The following is an 18,489-nucleotide window of genomic DNA, read 5'->3' on the forward strand; positions in this document are numbered from 1 at the left end:
ATATAAATTTATAGAGTGTGTTAAACTTGACTGGGAAGAGGAACATAAAGATATAAGAATAGGAAGATCTGGAGAGATAGTAAAATCTACATTCTACACAGTAGCTATGTAAGTTATGTGTGGGAAATAAATGGACTGACAAAATGAAAAACTACAGTTGGACAGTTCAGTGTTTTTAAAGAAAACATTCAATGAGCAAAAGAATATCTGGAAACTAAAATTTATAATTTATTCTTATATTATCTATATCAAGCTCCAAAGTAAAGAATAATTAGCCCCTTAGAGCTACAAAATGATCTAGAAGCAAGGGGACTACAGAAAATCTACAGTTGTGTGATTGGTTCCCCTTCATAACCTAGTGCAGAATAAGAATAGGAATAAGAATAAGGGGCTAGGGTGGTCGGTAAAACTCAACTGGTAAAACACTTGCCCTGAAATCCTGAGTGAAGATGTGGGATCCCCAAAGCTTACTTGCCTGCAAGTCTGAGAGTCAGTGTGCTTCAAGAGAGTAAATCAACCACACCAGGGTTTTGGGTGAGTGAACATGTCTTTAAAACTGAGGGACCCAGAACACATAATGTGGCAGAAGAGAACTGCCAAGCGGCAAATCCTCTGACCACCACACACTTAATTCCTCATGTGTGGGACACAGGAAAATGAGAGGAAGACAGTGTCAGTCTCTGTCCTTCACATGTGTATCAATGCACACACCACATGTGCACAAGGTGAATATGGGGGAGCAGGGTCATGGTTACAGTTCAAAATGTCTTCATTTGGTCCATTAGCCAACACGAGACATATTGACGGAATGTTTCTTAGTTATATTTTTGCATTAAAGTTGACAATAGACCTTATGATAAAACTTTCCGTATTATCTATAACATCGTATAAGTAACATAAATATTATGGAGAGATGGCTTGGTAGTTAAGCGATCTAGTTTTGTTTGTAGTGCATTGAGTTTTGAGTGCTATTACCCACATGGCAGCTCACAACTGTCCATAACTCCAATTCCAGAGCATTCCCCACTCAATTCTACCACATAGTGCATAGAAAACACATAGCAGCAAAATACTCCTCTATATAAATCTACAAAAGTTAAGCATATACAACAAAGTAAAATGTATGTAGTTTCTTTAACTAAGTCATGTTAAAGTATCCAATACAGTACTTCAAAAGAGACAATGGGAAAGTATTTATAAACTAACTGAATTTTTTGGTTTCCTTTCCTTATAGAAGGCCTAGGAGCTGATGTCTTAAAGTATGCATGTCTAGGTGCCCAGGACCCTAAAGCAGGTAAATAATCTAGTGAGGCTCAGTATAAAAGAGCCTAAGGGAAGCAGAAAACTGCCCTGACCAGGGGCACAAGTTCCTTCCAGTCAGAACCAGCACCCTGTCACCTAGGGAGCAGAGTTGGCAGACACCACCATGGTTGCTAGAGGACTCTCCACTCGATCTTAGGATCATTGGTGAGTGGAACACAACATCCGTTCCAATCCAATCGTGCGGGACCTTACACAGCAGAAGGGAAGTAGAAAACCGGCCTGACCAGGGGCACAAATCCCTTCTGGTCAGTGCCAGCACCCAGTCACCTAGGACGTGGAGTCTGTGGACAGCCCCACAGTCCCCAGAGGACTCTCCACGTGATCTTAGGATCACTGACTGCATGGCAACACCACTTCCAGGCACTGTAACACGTGCAGGATCTCAGGACAACAGGATCTCAGGATATCCTAAGGTGGGTCACACCAGTATTTCAGGGTCTCAGAGGAAGCTTGACTGCCAAAAACTCTGACACACCCAGAATCTCAGGTTAACAGGAGTCCACAATCAAAGGATCACAGAGAAAGCTGGACTCTGAGGAGTCCTGAATCAACTGGGATTATAGGAAGGACATATTCCAATCAGATATACTGAGGGCAGCAAGCACTTGAGATAATCAGATGGCAGGAGGCAAGCTTAAGAACAGAAGCAACAGAAACCAAGGTTACTTGGCATCATCAGAACCAAACTCTCCCACCGTAGCAAGTCCTGGATACACCATCACACCAGAAAAACAAGACATGGATCTAAAGTCACTTCTCATGATGATGATGGAGGACTTTAAGAAGGAAATACAGGAAAACACAGGTAAACAGCTAGAAGCCTTTAAAGAGGAAATGCAAATACCCTTAGAGAGTTACAGGAAACACTAACAAACAGGTGATGGAATTGAACAAAACCATCCAGGATCTAAAAATAAAAGTAGAAACAATAAAAAACAAAAGCACACAAAGGGAGAGAGCTCTGGAGATAGAAACACTAGGAAAGAAATCAGGAACCATAGATGTGAGCATCAACAACAGAATACAAGACAGACAGAATCTCAGGTGCAGAAGATTCCATAGAAAACATGACACAACAATCAAAGAAATTACAAAATGCAAAAAGATGCTAATTCTAAAGATCAAGGAAATCCAGGACACAGTGAGAAAACCAAACCTACAGATAATAGTAGTAGATGAGAATGAAGATTTTCAACTTAAAGGACCAGCAAATATCTTCAACAGAATTATAAAAGAAAACTTCCCTGACCTAAAGGAAGAGATGCCCATGAACATACAAGAAGCCTACAGAACTCCAAATAGATTGGAGCAGAAAAAGAATTTCTCCTGACACATAATAATCAGAACAACAAATGGACTAAACTAAGACAGAATATTAAAAGGAGTAAGGGAAAAAGGTCTAGTAACATATAAAGGCAGGCCTATTAGAATTACTCCAGACTTCTCACCAGAGACCATGAAAGCCAGAAGATCCTGAACAGTTGTTATACAGACACTAATAGAACACCAATGCCAGCCCAGGTTACCATACCCAACAAAACTCTCATAAACTATGAATGGAGAAACCAAAGTATTCCATGACAAAACCAAATGCACACAAATCCAGCCCTTCAAAGGATAATAATGGGAAAACACCAATACAAGGACAGAAACTACGCCCTAAAAAAAGCTAGAAAGTAATCCTTCAACAAACCTAAAAGAAGACAGCCCCAAGAACAGAATCTCAACTCTAACAATAAAAATAACAGGAAGCAACAATTACTTTTCCTTAATATCTCTTAATATCAATGGACTCAATTCCCCAATAAAAAGACATAGACTAACAGACTGCCTACACAAACAGGACCCAACATTTTGCTGCTTACATGAAATCCATCACAGGGAAAAAAAACAGACACTACCTCAGAGTGCAAGGCTGGAAAACAATTTTCCAAGCAAACGGTCTAAAAAACAAGCTGGAGTAGCCATTCTAATATCGAATAAAATCGACTTCCAACCCAAAGTTATCAAAAAAGACAAGGAGGGGCACTTCATACTCATCAAAGGTAAAATTTTCCAAGATGAACTCTCATTTCCGAATATCTATGCTCCAAATGCAAGGGCAGCCACATTCATTACAGAAACTTTAGTAAAGCTCACAGGACACATTGCACCTCACACAATAATAGTGGGAGAGTTCAACACCCCCACTCTCATCAATGGACAGATCCTGGAAACAGAAACTAAACAGAGACACATTGAAACTAACAGAAGTTATGAAAGAAATGGATTTAACAGATATCTACAGAACATTTTATCCTAAAACAAAAGGATATACCTTCCTCTCAGCACCTCATGGTACCTCCTCCAAAATTGACCATATAATTGGTCACAAAACAAGCCTCAACAGATACCAAAATATTGAAATTGTCCCATGCATCCTATCAGATCACCATGGACTAAGGCTGATCTTCAATAACAACATAAATAATTCAAAGCCAGCATTCACATGGAAACTGAATAACACTCTCTTCAACGATACCTTGGGCAGTGAAGAAATAAAGAAAGAAATTAAAGACTTTTTAGAGTTGAATGAAAATGAAGCCACAACCTACCCAAACTTATGGGACCCAATGAAAGCACTCCTGAGAGGAAAATTCATAGCTTTGAGTGCCTCCAAAAAGAAACTAGAGAGAGCACACACTAGCAGCTTGACAGCACACCTAAAAGCTCTAGAACAAAAGGAAGCAAATTCACCCAAGATGGGTAGAGGGCAGGAAATAATCAAACTCAGGGGCAAAAATCAACCAAGTAAAAACAAGAAGAACTATAGGGGTTTATAAGTTTGTTTTTTCTAATGCTGGGACTCAAATCCGAAGCTTTGCAGACTAGACAATTACCCATAAGCTGTGTCCCCAGCCCTTGGCATCCGTGCGTTTTAATTCTACAAAGCTACTGGGAAAAACTGAGAGTCTTTATAAGAAAGGATCTTGGGGAAACTCCAGAAAGATGAACTATCGCTCATTGGCGCCATGACTTTGAGTGAGTAAAGAGACTCTTCTGGGCCTCCCTGTGTTTCTCTATAAAGCAGACGTAGGCAGCAACACACTAGAATCAGCTTCCTTGGAGTCCTGAGAGAGTTAAGTGAGATAATATGTGGGTGGTGGACGCTGCGGTGTGGTGTGCCCCAACTTCGGCACATTCCTCCTCTCCCCCTCTCTGTGACCAGCCTGCTGCCAGGAGACAGTGTTAAGCTACCTGCTACAGAAAACTTCCGGAAGTTTGAGTTGCACCTCCTTCCGAAGGAGCCTGTGGCAGTGATGGAGCAGTGAAAGAGTGTGAAAGCCTGCCCTAAACTCAGGCTACCCAGAGATCTTTGAGGCTGTCTGGGCTCTTGCTTGATGCTATGCTGAGTCACAGCTAAGCCTCTGCTTCTTCCCACCCCTGGTAGCTGCTGATTGCTTCCCCGGGGTGTGGCTCCCAAACATCCCCCCCTTGCTCACTTGCAAACTCCCACCATGCCCATCTAGCTGCTGCAAGGACAACACAGGCTGACATTGAGAGCTGAGACAAGGCTGGGGCACATAAGGATCACTGTTTTTAACTGTGTCTTGTCGGACCCAAAGTGAGATAAAACAGAGCTCAGGGGGCCTCCGAGTCTTGGAATCAAGTAATGTCTGGATCCAAGTTTGCCTTAGAAGTGAAGACTTCTGGGAAGGTCTTAGAACAGTGGTTCTAAGGTCCCAACCTGTGGGTTGCACCCCTTATGCCCCTCTCCCCCAACCCCAACGCCATCATATATCAGGCAACAGGAGTTGCCTAAGACCATCCTGCATATCAGATATTTACATTTTGACTCAAAACAGTGGGACAATTACAATTATGAAGTAGCAACAAAAATAATTTTATTGTTGGCAGGGAAGGGTCGTCACAAGGTGAAGAACTGTATTAAAGGGTCATAGCATTAGGAAGGTTGAGGAGCACGGGCCTAGGCTAAGTGGATGAAGCAGAGCCTGGGGGTGTGCTGCCTCCTCAGGAGAGCCCTGCCCAACTCCCTGATATGGACAGAATGGAGATAGACCTGAGGGCAGCTCTGCTCCTCTTGGCCCGGAAACCATCCCACATAGACTGGTGAAAAGGAAGACTGTGTGACTTCCTGTCTCACTTCTTTCTACATGTGTATTTTTCCCATTTATTCTCCCACTCTCACTCATGCATACAAACTCATGCACGTGAAGGTCAGTTCTCTCTCTCCTCTCCTCTTCTCTCTCTCTCTCTCTCTCTCTCTCTCTCTCTCTCTCTCTCTCTCTGCCATGTGAGTTCCAGGAATCAAACTCAGGTCATCAGACTCAGCAGCAGAGCGCCTTGACCAACTGAGCCATCCTGCTGGTCCCCTGAAGTTTCCAGTTTAATATGAACTCTCCAGATGACCTATGCTCCTACAGTTCAGTGCAGTCCTAGAGCAAGAACAGCTTGGGGAGGCGGAGAGGCAAGACTTAGAGCAGATGTCAAGAACAGCTCCTAGCCACAGGGGCAGGATGTGAAGCTTCCAATGAAACTTTCCAGTGCTCAGCTTCTACAAAAGTATCTGTAGCATTGTGTGTAGGAGAGAATAAATGTAACAACAACAGCAACAAAGGGTAGAGAGGTAGAACCACTGCTGCATTGACAGACACAAATGAGCAGGAGATTCCAGAAAAAAATGTAGGTGATTTGTTTGGGCAGGAACTTGTACAACATGAGAACAGTCTTGAGAGGAAGTCATGAAATTATGGATTCTGTCCCTGAGTCCCAGACCAAAGAGTTTAAATTTTTTCTCTGACAATGACAGTACATTTGCAGGCACTCTGAAACACAAAGTATCATTTGGATGATGAAGCCACAACCTCACCTTTGGACAAGGTGCCTTGCTTGATTGGGCTGATCAGCCAGAAGGCAAAGACCAGTGTCTTCTCTTCTAAGTGAAAGCCAGAACACACACACAGGTTTGGGGAAGCCAGAAGGCCCCCAGTTGGAAGAAGGCAAGAAGCTGGAACTGTTTTCCCCCAAGCAGCTGTGGCGTACGAGCACTTGGATTTGGTTTGATTATTTAAATAGAATGTGCCTCTCTCTGTCTCTCCTTGTTTTATATCAACATCTGAGGTGGCCACAACAGTATCCAAATTACCCAGGTACTTGCTCTGCAAACAGCAGACTTTCAGCCATGAGCCACAGCTGGAAAGCCCGTCTTGATGTGGAATTCTCAGCTGTAAAAGAATCCAGATGTTCTAAGATGATTTGGGGGGGATGCCAAAAGGATGCCAGATTTTTACAAAGACCTGCCAAGTCTTGATGTGTGCTCCTTAGGAACCATTCTGGAAGAGATGCTGGGAAGTGCACCCCCCCGCCACTCCCCCTCCACCCCCTCCCCCAAGCAAGATATTCGTGAGAAAGGGAGGAAGACAGAGTTGGGTGGACAGAGGAGCTGAGCCTCAATGTTGTAGCCACTGAGGTCTAAGCCAGTTCTACAGGAGCTGGGGAGGCTCCAAACTGTGAGGAGGGGGTCCTTAGTACCACCTGTGTCAGCTTTACTCACTACAGGCTCTCATCTAAGACAGTGGTTGGAGTTTTAACACAGCTCCTCCTGTTGTGAGGACTCTCAACCATAAAATTATCTTGTTGCGGTTCTCTCGACAGCTGTCCCTCTTTATAAGTTGGCACTCCGTAAGGATGAAGCCATGTTCAGCTCCAGTGACAAGACTGTGAAGCCAAATGGGGAGAAGCCGGATGAGTTCCAAGTCTGGCATCTCTCAGGTGCTGCTTGAGCTGGAGATGAACGCAGATGTCAAGGCTCTGCTGCAGGAAGTCAACATCACCACAACCAAGGAAATTGAAGTTGGTGGTGGTCGGAAAGCTACCATAATTTTTGTACCAGTTCCTCAGCTTTAAGTCTTTCCAGAAAATTCATGTCAGGCTAGTTCGTGAATTGGAGAAAAAATTCAGTGGGAAGCAAGTAGTGTTCATTGCTCAGAGGAGGATTCTGCCCAAGCCAACCTGGAAAATCCGTATGAAAAATAAGCAGAAGCGCCCCAGAAACCACACCCTGACAGTAGTGCATGACAGCAGACTTGGTCTTCCCAAGTGAAATTGTGGGTAGAGGATCTGTGTGAAACTGGATGGCAGCCGGCTCATAAAAGTTCATTTAGACAAAGCACAGCAGAACAACTAGGAGCACAAGGTTGGAACTTTTTCTGGTGTGTACAAGAAGCCCACAGGCAAGGATGTTAATTCGGAATTCCCAGAGTTTCAGTTGTAAAGAAAATGACTGATAAAGTGTCATTCATAGTATTAGAAGTACTATCTTGTTGCTGCTTCATAACTGTAAATCTGCTACTGCTATAAATCATAATGTAATATCTGATATGCAGGATAGCAGACCCCAAGAGGATCACTACCCACAGGTTAAGAATCTAGGATTTTCAAGTGTCCACTAGCTGACAGCAATGCCCACCAAATGACTGCCTCAGCTACAGAGAAATGGATACACGCCCGGAGAAGGGAACTGGACAAAGACCCCTATCATAGCTAGCTTCAGTTGTCAACTTGGCACAAGCTTGGAGTCCCCTGAAAGGGGGAACCTTAACTAAAGAACTGCCCCTATCAGATCGGCCAGTTGTCATGTCTGTGGAAGAAACATTTCTTAATTTCTAATTGGTGCGAGAGGGCTCAGACCACTGTAGGCAGTGCCAACCTTGGGCACATTCTCCTGGGCTGTATAAGAAAGCTGTCGGAGTGAGCCACATAGAGCAAGCCAGTAAACATTCCTCCATGGTCTTTGTTTCCATTCCTGCCTCTGTGTTCCAGCCTTGAGTTCTTGCACAAGCTTCCTTTGATGGTAGACTGTGACCCACAACCCAAATTAATCCTTCCCTCTCCTAAGTTGTTTTTTTGATGAGTGTTTTATCACAGGAACAGAGGAGCAAACTAAAGCACCTTCAACCATTGGAACCGCTGGTCAGCCTCCTGACCCAGGAATTCTCAAAGCACTTGGACTCTATAGCCAGTGCTGGATTCAAGGATAGACCCACGCAGGAGAGAACACTGCTACATCTAGCATGGCTCTGGGGACATGGCCCTGACTGGGGTGGCAAGAGAATGAAAAACACAAACAAATCCAGAAGCAGAAAAGCCAAGGTTGGGTGGTCTGAGCTCTCAGTTGAAGAAACTTCAGCACATAATGGAAACATGTTTTTATTATATAAACAGAGAGGCAGGGTGAGTGCATATGGCTGAACAAGGAAGTGGGGTTAGTAGGTACAGATAAACAAAGGAGACAGGGTGTATGGTATACAGCTGGATCAAGTAGACAGGTTTACCTAATCTTAGTAGGAATGGTCTTTATAGGGGAACAGTCTTCAGACTATAAATATCCAGGGAGAGAAAGCTACAGTGGACATTTCCTGTGCACACTCTCAATATCTACATTTGGTCCAGAGGAAGGCTTTGCCATTTTCCTCTGAGCCTCTCCCCTTAGAGGAGACATTGCCATTTTCTCCATAGGTCTGAGATTCTGAGGTCTGTGACAACATGTCTTTATCTGATGTCAACAATACACATTCACTGAGACTCTAGGCTTTCTCCGCCACTTCTTACATGATACCTAGTTCAATTCACTAAGTATGGCCTCTGATGTCTTCTGGATCAGAAAGGACATCCAAAGTGAGGAGTTGACTGTTAGATCATGCGACCCGGAACCTACGAGCAGCCACAAAACCCAGCTAGAAGCCCAACAGTCTCTAGAGCAGTGGTCCTCAACCTTCCTAATGCTGTAGCCTTTTAATACAGTTCCTCATGTTGTGGTGACCCCCAGCCATAACATTATTTTATTACTACTTCATACAGTACATTTGCTGCTGTTATGAATCACAATGTAAATATCTGGTATGTATGCAGGATATCTGATATGTGACCCCCAACGGGGTCGAGAACAGGTTGAGAACCACTGCTTTAAAGGGCTAACTCTGCCATATAGGAGCCAGGAGGAGCAACCTATCTGAATAAATGGTTCTCAGTCAGTGTATGATGACACACATTGTCATGGCTTCCTTGAGTGCTCTCTCCCAGACAAGCTTAAGCTAGCTAGTTCCTAGATTTTCATAGGTTAGCACAGACCAGGGGTGGGGTCATACACTCAGATGCTCAAAGGAACCAGGTGACCATCACAGTGAGAAAACATATACTCACTTCTGGAGAGGACACTTGAGACTCAGCCCCAAACAGTAGCATCACAATGGGAACTGGGTCCCCATGAGGACAATGTTGTCCAGTAAACTGGAAACCCAAGTTTCTGTATTAAACTTCTTGGTCTTGAAATGTCAAAAACAATTTGAATATTTTCAACACTTCATAAGCTACACAAAGTTCATCTGTGAGTGTGTGCTTTTTGTTCTTGGAATATTAGTGCGTGACTTCGGGCATCCATCACTCCACACCAAGTGAATGGGATAAAATAGACCACGTATTGACCAATATGGGTAGACTATCCTGTATTTGATAGTCCTGAGTTGGAAAGTCTAGATTCTAATGGATTATCCAGTATTGGTAGTCATAAATTGGACAGTGTGGCTCCAGTATTCTCAATCGGAAGTCCCATTTAGTGGATATTTGTTCAACTTTAGAAATATATGCTAGTATCCAAATCTTGGGAGTGAAGTATCTCACTGGCCAAATGACCAGTGCTTGTGTGTGGTGTGCATGTGTGTGGAGGCTGGAGGACAGCTCAGATTTCACTCCTCAAGCACCGCCCACTTCATTTTAAGAGCGGATCCCCCAGTGGTGTACCTAATCAGTGAGCTAGGCAGGCCAGTCAGCAAGCCCCAGGGATCCACCTGACCCTGACTCCCCAGTGAATAACCAAATGGAGATGATTTCATACAGATGCAACTCCTTACACTGTGGGAAGCCGCAAACACCATTATAAGATGGCGCTGGCTACCACTGGCCACCACCCATGATTATGGATAAACAACCAATGTAAGCATGTGCATAAGAGTTTTTTGCTGAGTCACTGCCTGGCCCGACACATATTAATGAGGTACTGGTAGCATAACCAATCAGGTATGGACACGTCACTCGTGGGCCTATATAAGCAGCGCCATTTCTGGGGCTCGGGGTCTTTTGCCTACTCAGTCCATGCTCTCCCAATAAACGTGTTGCAGAAGGATCCTGTTGTGGCGTCTTACTTCTAGGCAAGTCGGGCGTCCCACATTACACCAGGTCATGGTGTGTCAGAAGAGGAGGCCAGGGACCCAGAATTGCCATGCAATTTGTCCAAGGTCCACAGCAGGCAGGCAGCCAAGCTGGGCTTCACCCTCAGGTCTCCTTGACTCCACATTCACGGTTGTTTATTCTTCCTCACATCGTTTTCAAACGAGGTTGCACAACAAAACGGTTTGAGCAGCTGACAGCCCAACTGCTATGGGGACCAACAGACAAGAGAACTTGAACTTGTTTGTAAAACATCCAACCCGCCACTTCCACGACCTCCCCACCCCGCTGCCCAGCACAGGAAAGAGAGGACAGAGCTCAGCAAACACAGCTTTCTGGCATTCCCCTGAGGCTGCTGGCCATCAGCCACAAGCAAAGCACTGCCAGGGGACTCGGGAAACCTCTTGGGATTGAGCATTTTGAAAGTACCCATTGCTGCCCTCCAGTGTCCCCATTAAGAAGGTCAGCCTCTTCTAGCCTTTGGTATCAGTAGTTCAAAAGGAAAGAGAAAATACATGTGGGAAACAAAGAAAGAGCAGGCAGAGCTTGCTTTATTCATTTATTTATTTTCACTAAGTTGGATTACACTGGGGGAGGAGGGAAGGTTGTGTATGTATGTGGCTTGAAGCCACCCAGTGCTGTCCTCTAGGGGTGGATTCTATATCACAGCCACTAGTCACAGCAATTTGAATTTAAATGTTAATTAAAATTAAACTAAAATCTGGTCTCAGGTTCTGAGCGCTCTGGCCACAGGTAAATGGCATCTGCCATATTGGCCCTTGCAACCAGAGATGACTTCTTTGAGACACGGAAGCACAGAGAGTAGTTTTCTCAAGATCAACACAGCTAAAAGTAACATGTTACAACTCAGATTTGCGTGCATGGTCAACAGACATTCACCATCTCTTCTAAGCACTTTATCACCCTACAGCATTAAGTGGGGGTCCCCCAGATCCTGCCCCTTCCAAACATAGCTCAAGCCCATGTTCCCTGCCTATGGCAGGAGCTAAGGTATTTGTTGCCTGTGGCTACGCCATGGGAAGGGGCAGAATAAACATGGATCTTACCTCTTTCATCTACAAAGAAGGTGTTGCCTTGATGTTAGTCAACATCTTTGAGGGGACAAGGAAGGAAGTGGAGAAGATACCTTTAAAACAAAACCACACTGTTTAAGAGAAATTTCATATTTATTGTTTTGTGCTGTTTTCTTGAGACTCGGTCCTGTTCTGTAGCCCAGGCTGGCCTTTTACCTACCTGCCCCAGCCTCCTGGACTCCGAGATTATACACACACACCATCATGCCTAGCTAAGAAAAAACATTTTATGATAACATACAAATTAAATAGATGCATACTTATATGCAGGAATGCACATACTACTAGTTGTGTGCACCCAAGTATACACACACACACAAAGATAAAAACATTTAGGGACACCCATGCTTGTTAATACTGACAGACAGTACCATACCACGAACGTTTTGGGAAGACAGCCAAGAATGTGTCCCCAAGGCAGCACAGAGCTGCATGTCTAATGGTGCTGGCTTTCCTGATCTGTCTCTGATAAATATCCCAGTTCCAGAAGCATCCTTGAAGGCTCATTGGAGGCATACAAGAAGCCTCCCAACTGGCTGACAGCCAAGGGATGCAGACAAGAGTTAGGCAAGAGCAACCAGTGCTAAAAGGTGGCCCACAGATGTTAGCATCAGCAAGAATAGAGAAGCAAGCCCATGAAGCAAGTCTCAGTCTCCCCAGACTAAGACTGTCACAGCTTAGAGCCACAGCTCTAAGGGACTAAGAGCCACAGCTTGGCCTTCCAAGGTAGTGTGAGACCCCATAGGACCATCAAAGGTCCAGGTCAAACACCCTAAGTCCCAGCAGCCAAATAGGTTCCCAGAGAGAGAGGAAAGCAGGACAGACAGCCAGGACCGGAACACAATAGGACAATGCTAGGCATGGAACAGAAGCCCTGAGTGGAGGAAATGCCCTATCTGTAATTGCCCCCACACAGGAGAAGAAGAAGAAAAAAGCCCAAGTACAAACGGAAAGCTGGGTAAACAAAAGGTACCAGTTTGCATTGTATATAGCACATAATGGAGTATTTCCCAGCAAGTTAAAAATCCACACAGTCACTACAAAGAAGTTGCACAGGCACAATGCTGAGAAAGAACCTGTACACAGCGGATCTGGGCCTGGAGACCCTGTTTATACACAGCTCCATAACTCTCAAGAAGAATCGGCATGGTCCGTCTCCTGTGCACCTCTGGCTGGGAAAGTGTGGATGTGGACTTGGCAGGGACATCAGGCAACTTCCGGGTGATTAGGAATTTATTCCCCCCGCCCCCACTGAACCATATATTTAAGTTCTATAAACTCACAGTGTGCATGTCACTCTTCAGCGATGTGTTTTTTGGTTTTGTTTGTTTTGCATTATCAACTCTATTCTTTTTGTTGTTGTTGTTTTTCCATTTTCGAGGCAGCTTTTCTCTGTGTAGCTCTGGCTGTCCTCGAACTCACTTTGTAGACCAGGCTGGCCTCGAACTCTGAAATCCGCCTGCCTCTGCCTCCCAAGTGCTGGGATTAAAGGAGTGTGCCACCACCTCCAGGCCAGCGATGTGTTTTAAAAGAGAGGGAGCCTGCTCACTATCTTAGCCAAGTGCTATCTGAACCAAGGGCAAGAGGCCTCACTGTGCAAGTGAACCTACTGGTCTTGGCCTGAAGAGGGCGCAGTTGTTGTGTCGTTCCCTGTTTCCGATCCTGCAGGAAGTGTTCCAAGACAAACAAACCTGGCTCCTACAAGAAGGGAGCTGTCTCATGTTTATCCCATACCCCATCCATGCCTCAAGGCCACCAGAGAGCCCTGCTTCAGGGGTACAGGAGCAAGGGGCAGGTAGGACAGGGTGCACCCTTGGTCATTTTAAACCTCTCCTCTGTCCATGTAAGACCATACAAGTAGGACCTGCAGTAAAAGACCCTCGATGTCTGACACGCCCCCCCCATCCCTCCTGAGCTCCCATGGAGGTGGGAGGTCCCTTGGTTCTGAGGGTCCTGGGAAAATATTTCCACAGGTAGAGGGGTATTAGATCTGCAAGTGATGTGCCCAGGTTTGCATAAGGGACAGATCACTATGGCAACCAGGCTGGAGTCTTGAGAGTGAGAGGACAGCTAAGTTTTACCTCAAGACTGGCCTGGGTTCTGAAGAAGCTCCAGGAGAGAGGTGGAGGTGGGGACTAGAGAGAGGACTTCGATCATGAGATACTTAAGAGAAAGGTTTCTTATAAATAATAGCTGATTTCTGAAGGGTGGAAAGGGGAAGACATTGAATGATAGAACTGTTCCAAGCAGCTAAACCTGAGAACATGCCAGAAACCAGAGCTGGTCCATAATTGGAGGGTCCATTTTGGAACTGTGTGGAAAGCCATGAACTGAATGGGCCTGACAGTATAAAGAATACTGTCTTAGTTAGGGTCTTACTGCTGTGAACAGACACCATGACCAACGCAACACTCATTTAATTGGAGCTGACTTACAGGTTCAGAGGTTCAATCTAGTATCATCAAGTCGGGAACATGGCAGCATCCAGGCAGGCATGATGCAGGAGGAGCTGAGTGTTCTACATCTTCATCTGAAGGATGCTAGCAGAATACCGGCTTCCAGGTAGCTAGGATGAGAGACTCTTCACAGTCTCCTGGCACAAAACTGGAGACTTTCTTACTGGTCAGTGTTTCCCAAACTGTGTACTTTGGAATTTTTGCTTCCCTCCAAGTGGTGGGTGTGTTTGGGGCTAAAAGATCCTAGACAAAATAAAAATAATAATAATGTTAGCAAACAAGGGCAAATATCTCATGGAGACTTCCATACCAGGCCTTCCCTCCAGCCATACTAGTTCTTAAATCAGTTCTGTCCACACTGAACTATTTTTATTGAAAAAAAAAAAATCACCTCTTCCTTTGTACACACCCAGGCTCACAACACCCACTTTCTCCTCCTGAAAGGGTTTTGGTTTTTTCATGTCCTGATGGAGTGAGGCCCTGGAGCATCCCAGTCCTGAAATCCTTTCTGAACTCTTGTCTGTCCCCAGCAGGAGCTATCTGCCATAATCACTTTGAGCCCATGTCAAGACCTTGAACATAAAGTCTAGGAGCTGCTTCCTTCCATGGCCAGGCCACTGCTCCTCCTGCTTCCTCGCCCCACCCCGCCCCACCCTGCCCTGCCCTGCCCTGCCCTGCCCCGCCCACCCCACCCCACGCAGCTCCCTGGAAGCCTTTTCTGGTCACAACCCATTTGCCTGCTCCTTGAGGCACTAAACACCTGGAATAATCCATACACCTCCCCAGACATCTGAAAGCCAGCCCCTTCCTCCAGCTGTTTGTCAAAGGAATGTCAGTTAGCCCTGAGGGTAGGAAGAGCTGTCCTTCCTAGAGAGTGTCCATCATTTTCTGTGCAGCCTGGGACCCTTATCTCCAGTTCCTTTTAGTTGTTCTGAGGCTGGGTGGCTAATGTGTTGAATTGTGTGACCAAAGAAAGCCATGAACTTCAGATCCCCCTGCCTCTTAGCTCCCCAGTGATGGAGTTTCCAGCGAGCGCCACCATGGCCAGGTTTTAAGTCTGGGGATCAAAACTACAGCTTTCTGCATGCTAAACAAGCATCTGACAAACTGGGATTATCATCCCAATCACCAGTCTTTAAACTCCTTCACAAAGGAAGCCTTTTGTAAATTAGACTCAGTTCTCAGAAACGTCTGTCTCACCACTGGCCGCTAGATGGCGACGTCAAAATTCTTTTTCTTCTCCCAAATGAACTCCTGTGGAATCTCACGGGGTTTTGTATTAAATAAAGGAATAGTAAGATGGGGGAAGGAATGTCAGCATTTAGGACTATTGCCCCCTCCTTCCTCCTCGGTGCCATCCTTCATTCAGAGATGTTTCTCCACCAGGGGACTGACCTTGGAGGCCAGTCCTCCCCAGCAGGGATCTAGTTCAGGGTGCACACTAGGACGCACTCACTCAAGCACACAAGCACGCACACAAGCAGGGACCTTTAAAACCAGTGAGGTCCAGCCATCCCATGCTAAGTAGATCAGAATTTCTAGATATGCACCCCCTTCCTAGTGCTGGGGGAAAGAGCCAACCCCACCCCACCCCCAACAATTCTACTACAGCCCAAGGCAAGAGTCACTCACTTCCTGGGACCCTGGCGCCAAAGCCTGGTAGGCCTTCAGGATTTGCCAATGTTGCTAGTCAACCCAGGCTTTCAGAGTCACCTTAGAGAGGGAGAAATTTCTGGAATTCAAGGTGCTGGGCTGCCCCGAAGGAGGCTGACTGGTTTTATTTCTACCTTTTTTCAGACTGCAGCACCAACTTCACACCCAACAATTCAAGCAAGTTCTGATGGTAACCAGGGATCTAGGGCAAGATACAGGTTCAGTCCCACAAGGTCAGCTCCAGCTCTGAACCAGTGGTTCATGGCAGCCTGGGCGATTCACACTGAGAACAGACCACAATCACAGCTTTCCTTCATTTCCTGGGACTGTGGCTCCTTCCAACGGATGCTGTAGTTCAAAACATGGACCTTTGGCGATTGAGAGATAAGCAGAGGGTCTCTCCAGGCCTCTCCCTAAAGTAGGTCATAAGACCATTAGCAAGGCCTCCCCTTCTGCGTGCAGTCTGCTGGTGCAAGACTATAATCCCAACACTAGGGAGGTAGAGGCAAAAGGATCAAGAGCTAAGGTCAACTTGGGCTACATAGGGACATTCTATCTTAAAATAAACAAAAGGAAGTATTCTCCTTATATGAAGAGCAAAGGAGGGCCATTATTTCAGGAGAGACTCAGAAAGGAATCTGAACGCACAGGCCTGGCAAGACTCCCTCAGTTAATGACCCTTGGCTTACATCTCCATTGTCCACCACAGCTCCTACAACTATCCACACTCTGGCAAATGTCACCCTAAAATACTGAGGTTTCCCTCCGCCGTTGGTTCTTCGTGTCTGTCACAATGTGAAACTTACGGCAAATGAGCATTCATCTTTATCTTCCTGTCGCTGTTATAGGATCTCAGCCCATATAGGCTGTTATAGGACCTAAAATGGGAAGAAAAATATTTCTTTTCCCCCTTAATATCAAAATACAGCAAAAATAGATAATCTGGACTTCCTTAAAACTAAAAGCACTTGTATTTCAAGAGATACTACCAATACAATTAAAAGGCTTGGGGTTTAGTTGAAAACATTTATAATTACATATTTAATGAATTTCATGACAGGCTAACACCCAGGACACTTTAGAAGAAGGAGGAGGAGGAGGAGGAGGAAGAGGAAGAGGAAGAAGAGGAGGAAGAGGAGGAGGAAGAGGAGGAAGGAGGACAAGGAGAGGAGAAGGAAAAGGAGGAGGAGGAAGAAAAGGAGGAGGAGGAGAAGAAGAAGAAGAAGAGGAAGAAGAAGAAGAAGAAGAAGAAGAAGAAGAAGAAGAAGAAGAAGAAGAAGAAGAAGAAGAAGAAGAAGAAGAAGAAGAGGAGGAGGAGGAGGAGGAGGAGGAGGAAGAGGAGGAGGAGGAGGAAGAAGAAGAAAGAAAGAAAGAAAGAAAGAAAGAAAGAAAGAAAGAAAGAAAGAAAGAAGCCGCCGATGCCAATGCCACCCAGTGCTAGAAATTGAATAAAGGCTTCTCCCATGCTAGACAAATACTCATCCACTGAGCTACCTTCTCAGTCCCTGCAAACTCTTTAACACCCAGCAATGAGAGGGCAAACAACCCAATTAAAACTTTAAAAGGCAGATGATTTGAGTTGCTATTTTCCCAGAGAAGCTATGCATATTCATATACATATGAAAAGTCCCTGGTGAGATGCAAATCAAAACCAAAATGAGATGAGATTTCGAGCCCACCAGGAACAGTCCAATAAAAAAGATAACAGCCTGCATTCCTGAAGAAACAGAGAAACACCATCCTGAAACATCATAGCCTCTGCTTGGGAAAATAGTTTGATGAAGCCTATAAAGATTCAAAATGGAGTTGCGAGTTCGGTGATTCCGTAAATCCACTGTTAGATCTGCAGTGCTGGAAGAATTTAAAATGTTCACACAAAAAACACTGCACAGCCATGTTCAGAGCAGCCTTACTCATGATGGTGAAAGGGAGGACAGGACCCAGATATCCATCAGCTGATGGATGGACCAACCAACTAGGGTAGACCCATACAGTGACCATGCTCTGTAGGGTACTGATGCATGCTACATCACCATAGCCCTTGAAAACATTGTGCAGTGTGAAAGAAACCAGTCACAAAAGGCCACGTCATAAACATGAGACCATTTGTGTGAAAACCCATGTGACAGAAGAAAGATTACCACCAGGGGCTGGGGGAGGGGTTGGGATTCTTCAGGAGGTGATGCCAGTATTCTTTAAGTACTGAGGATCAGTGAGTACACACACACACACACACACACACATTGAATCCTATACTATAATAAAAGGATGAGCTTCATATATGACTTCCAGTTCAATTAAGCTGATATATATATATATATATATATATATATATATATATATATATATTAAAGATTTATTTATTTGTTTATTTTATGTATAGGAGTATACTGTCTGTCACTCTCTTCAGAGACACCAGAAGAGGGCATCAATCAGATTTTATTGCAGATGGTTGTGAGCCACCATGTGGTTTGCTGGGTATTGAACTCAGGACCTCTGCAAGAGCAGTCACTGCTCTTAACCATTGAGCCATTTCTTCAGCCCAAAGCTGTTATGTTCTTAACAAGGTAACATATTAGGCTGAATGTAAAGGAGTCTGGGACAGGGAGATGGCTCCATCAATAAGGTGCTTGCTATGCAAGTCTAAGGACGTGAGCTCAGATCCCAGCACCCACATAATCCCAACTCGGAGGTGGACATAGATGGATCCGTGAGGCTCACACTGCTCAGATAATCAA

General features: G+C 45.0%; 2 pseudogenes across 1 annotated transcript in view; one reads left to right on the forward strand and one right to left on the reverse strand.

Annotated features, from left to right (window-relative positions):
• Gm7807 (predicted gene 7807) lies at nucleotides 6,966-7,631 on the forward strand (annotated as a pseudogene).
• The window catches only part of 2610005L07Rik (RIKEN cDNA 2610005L07 gene), a 39,033-nt pseudogene continuing 32,264 nt past the window's right edge, over nucleotides 11,721-18,489 (reverse strand). The window contains exon 6 of the transcript NR_028428.1: nucleotides 11,721-14,341. The product of NR_028428.1 is annotated as an RIKEN cDNA 2610005L07 gene (transcript). The remainder of the gene's footprint in view (nucleotides 14,342-18,489) is intronic.

The sequence above is a fragment of the Mus musculus genome, chromosome 8 (assembly GCF_000001635.26).
Source record: "Mus musculus strain C57BL/6J chromosome 8, GRCm38.p6 C57BL/6J".
NCBI lineage: Eukaryota > Metazoa > Chordata > Mammalia > Rodentia > Muridae > Mus > Mus musculus.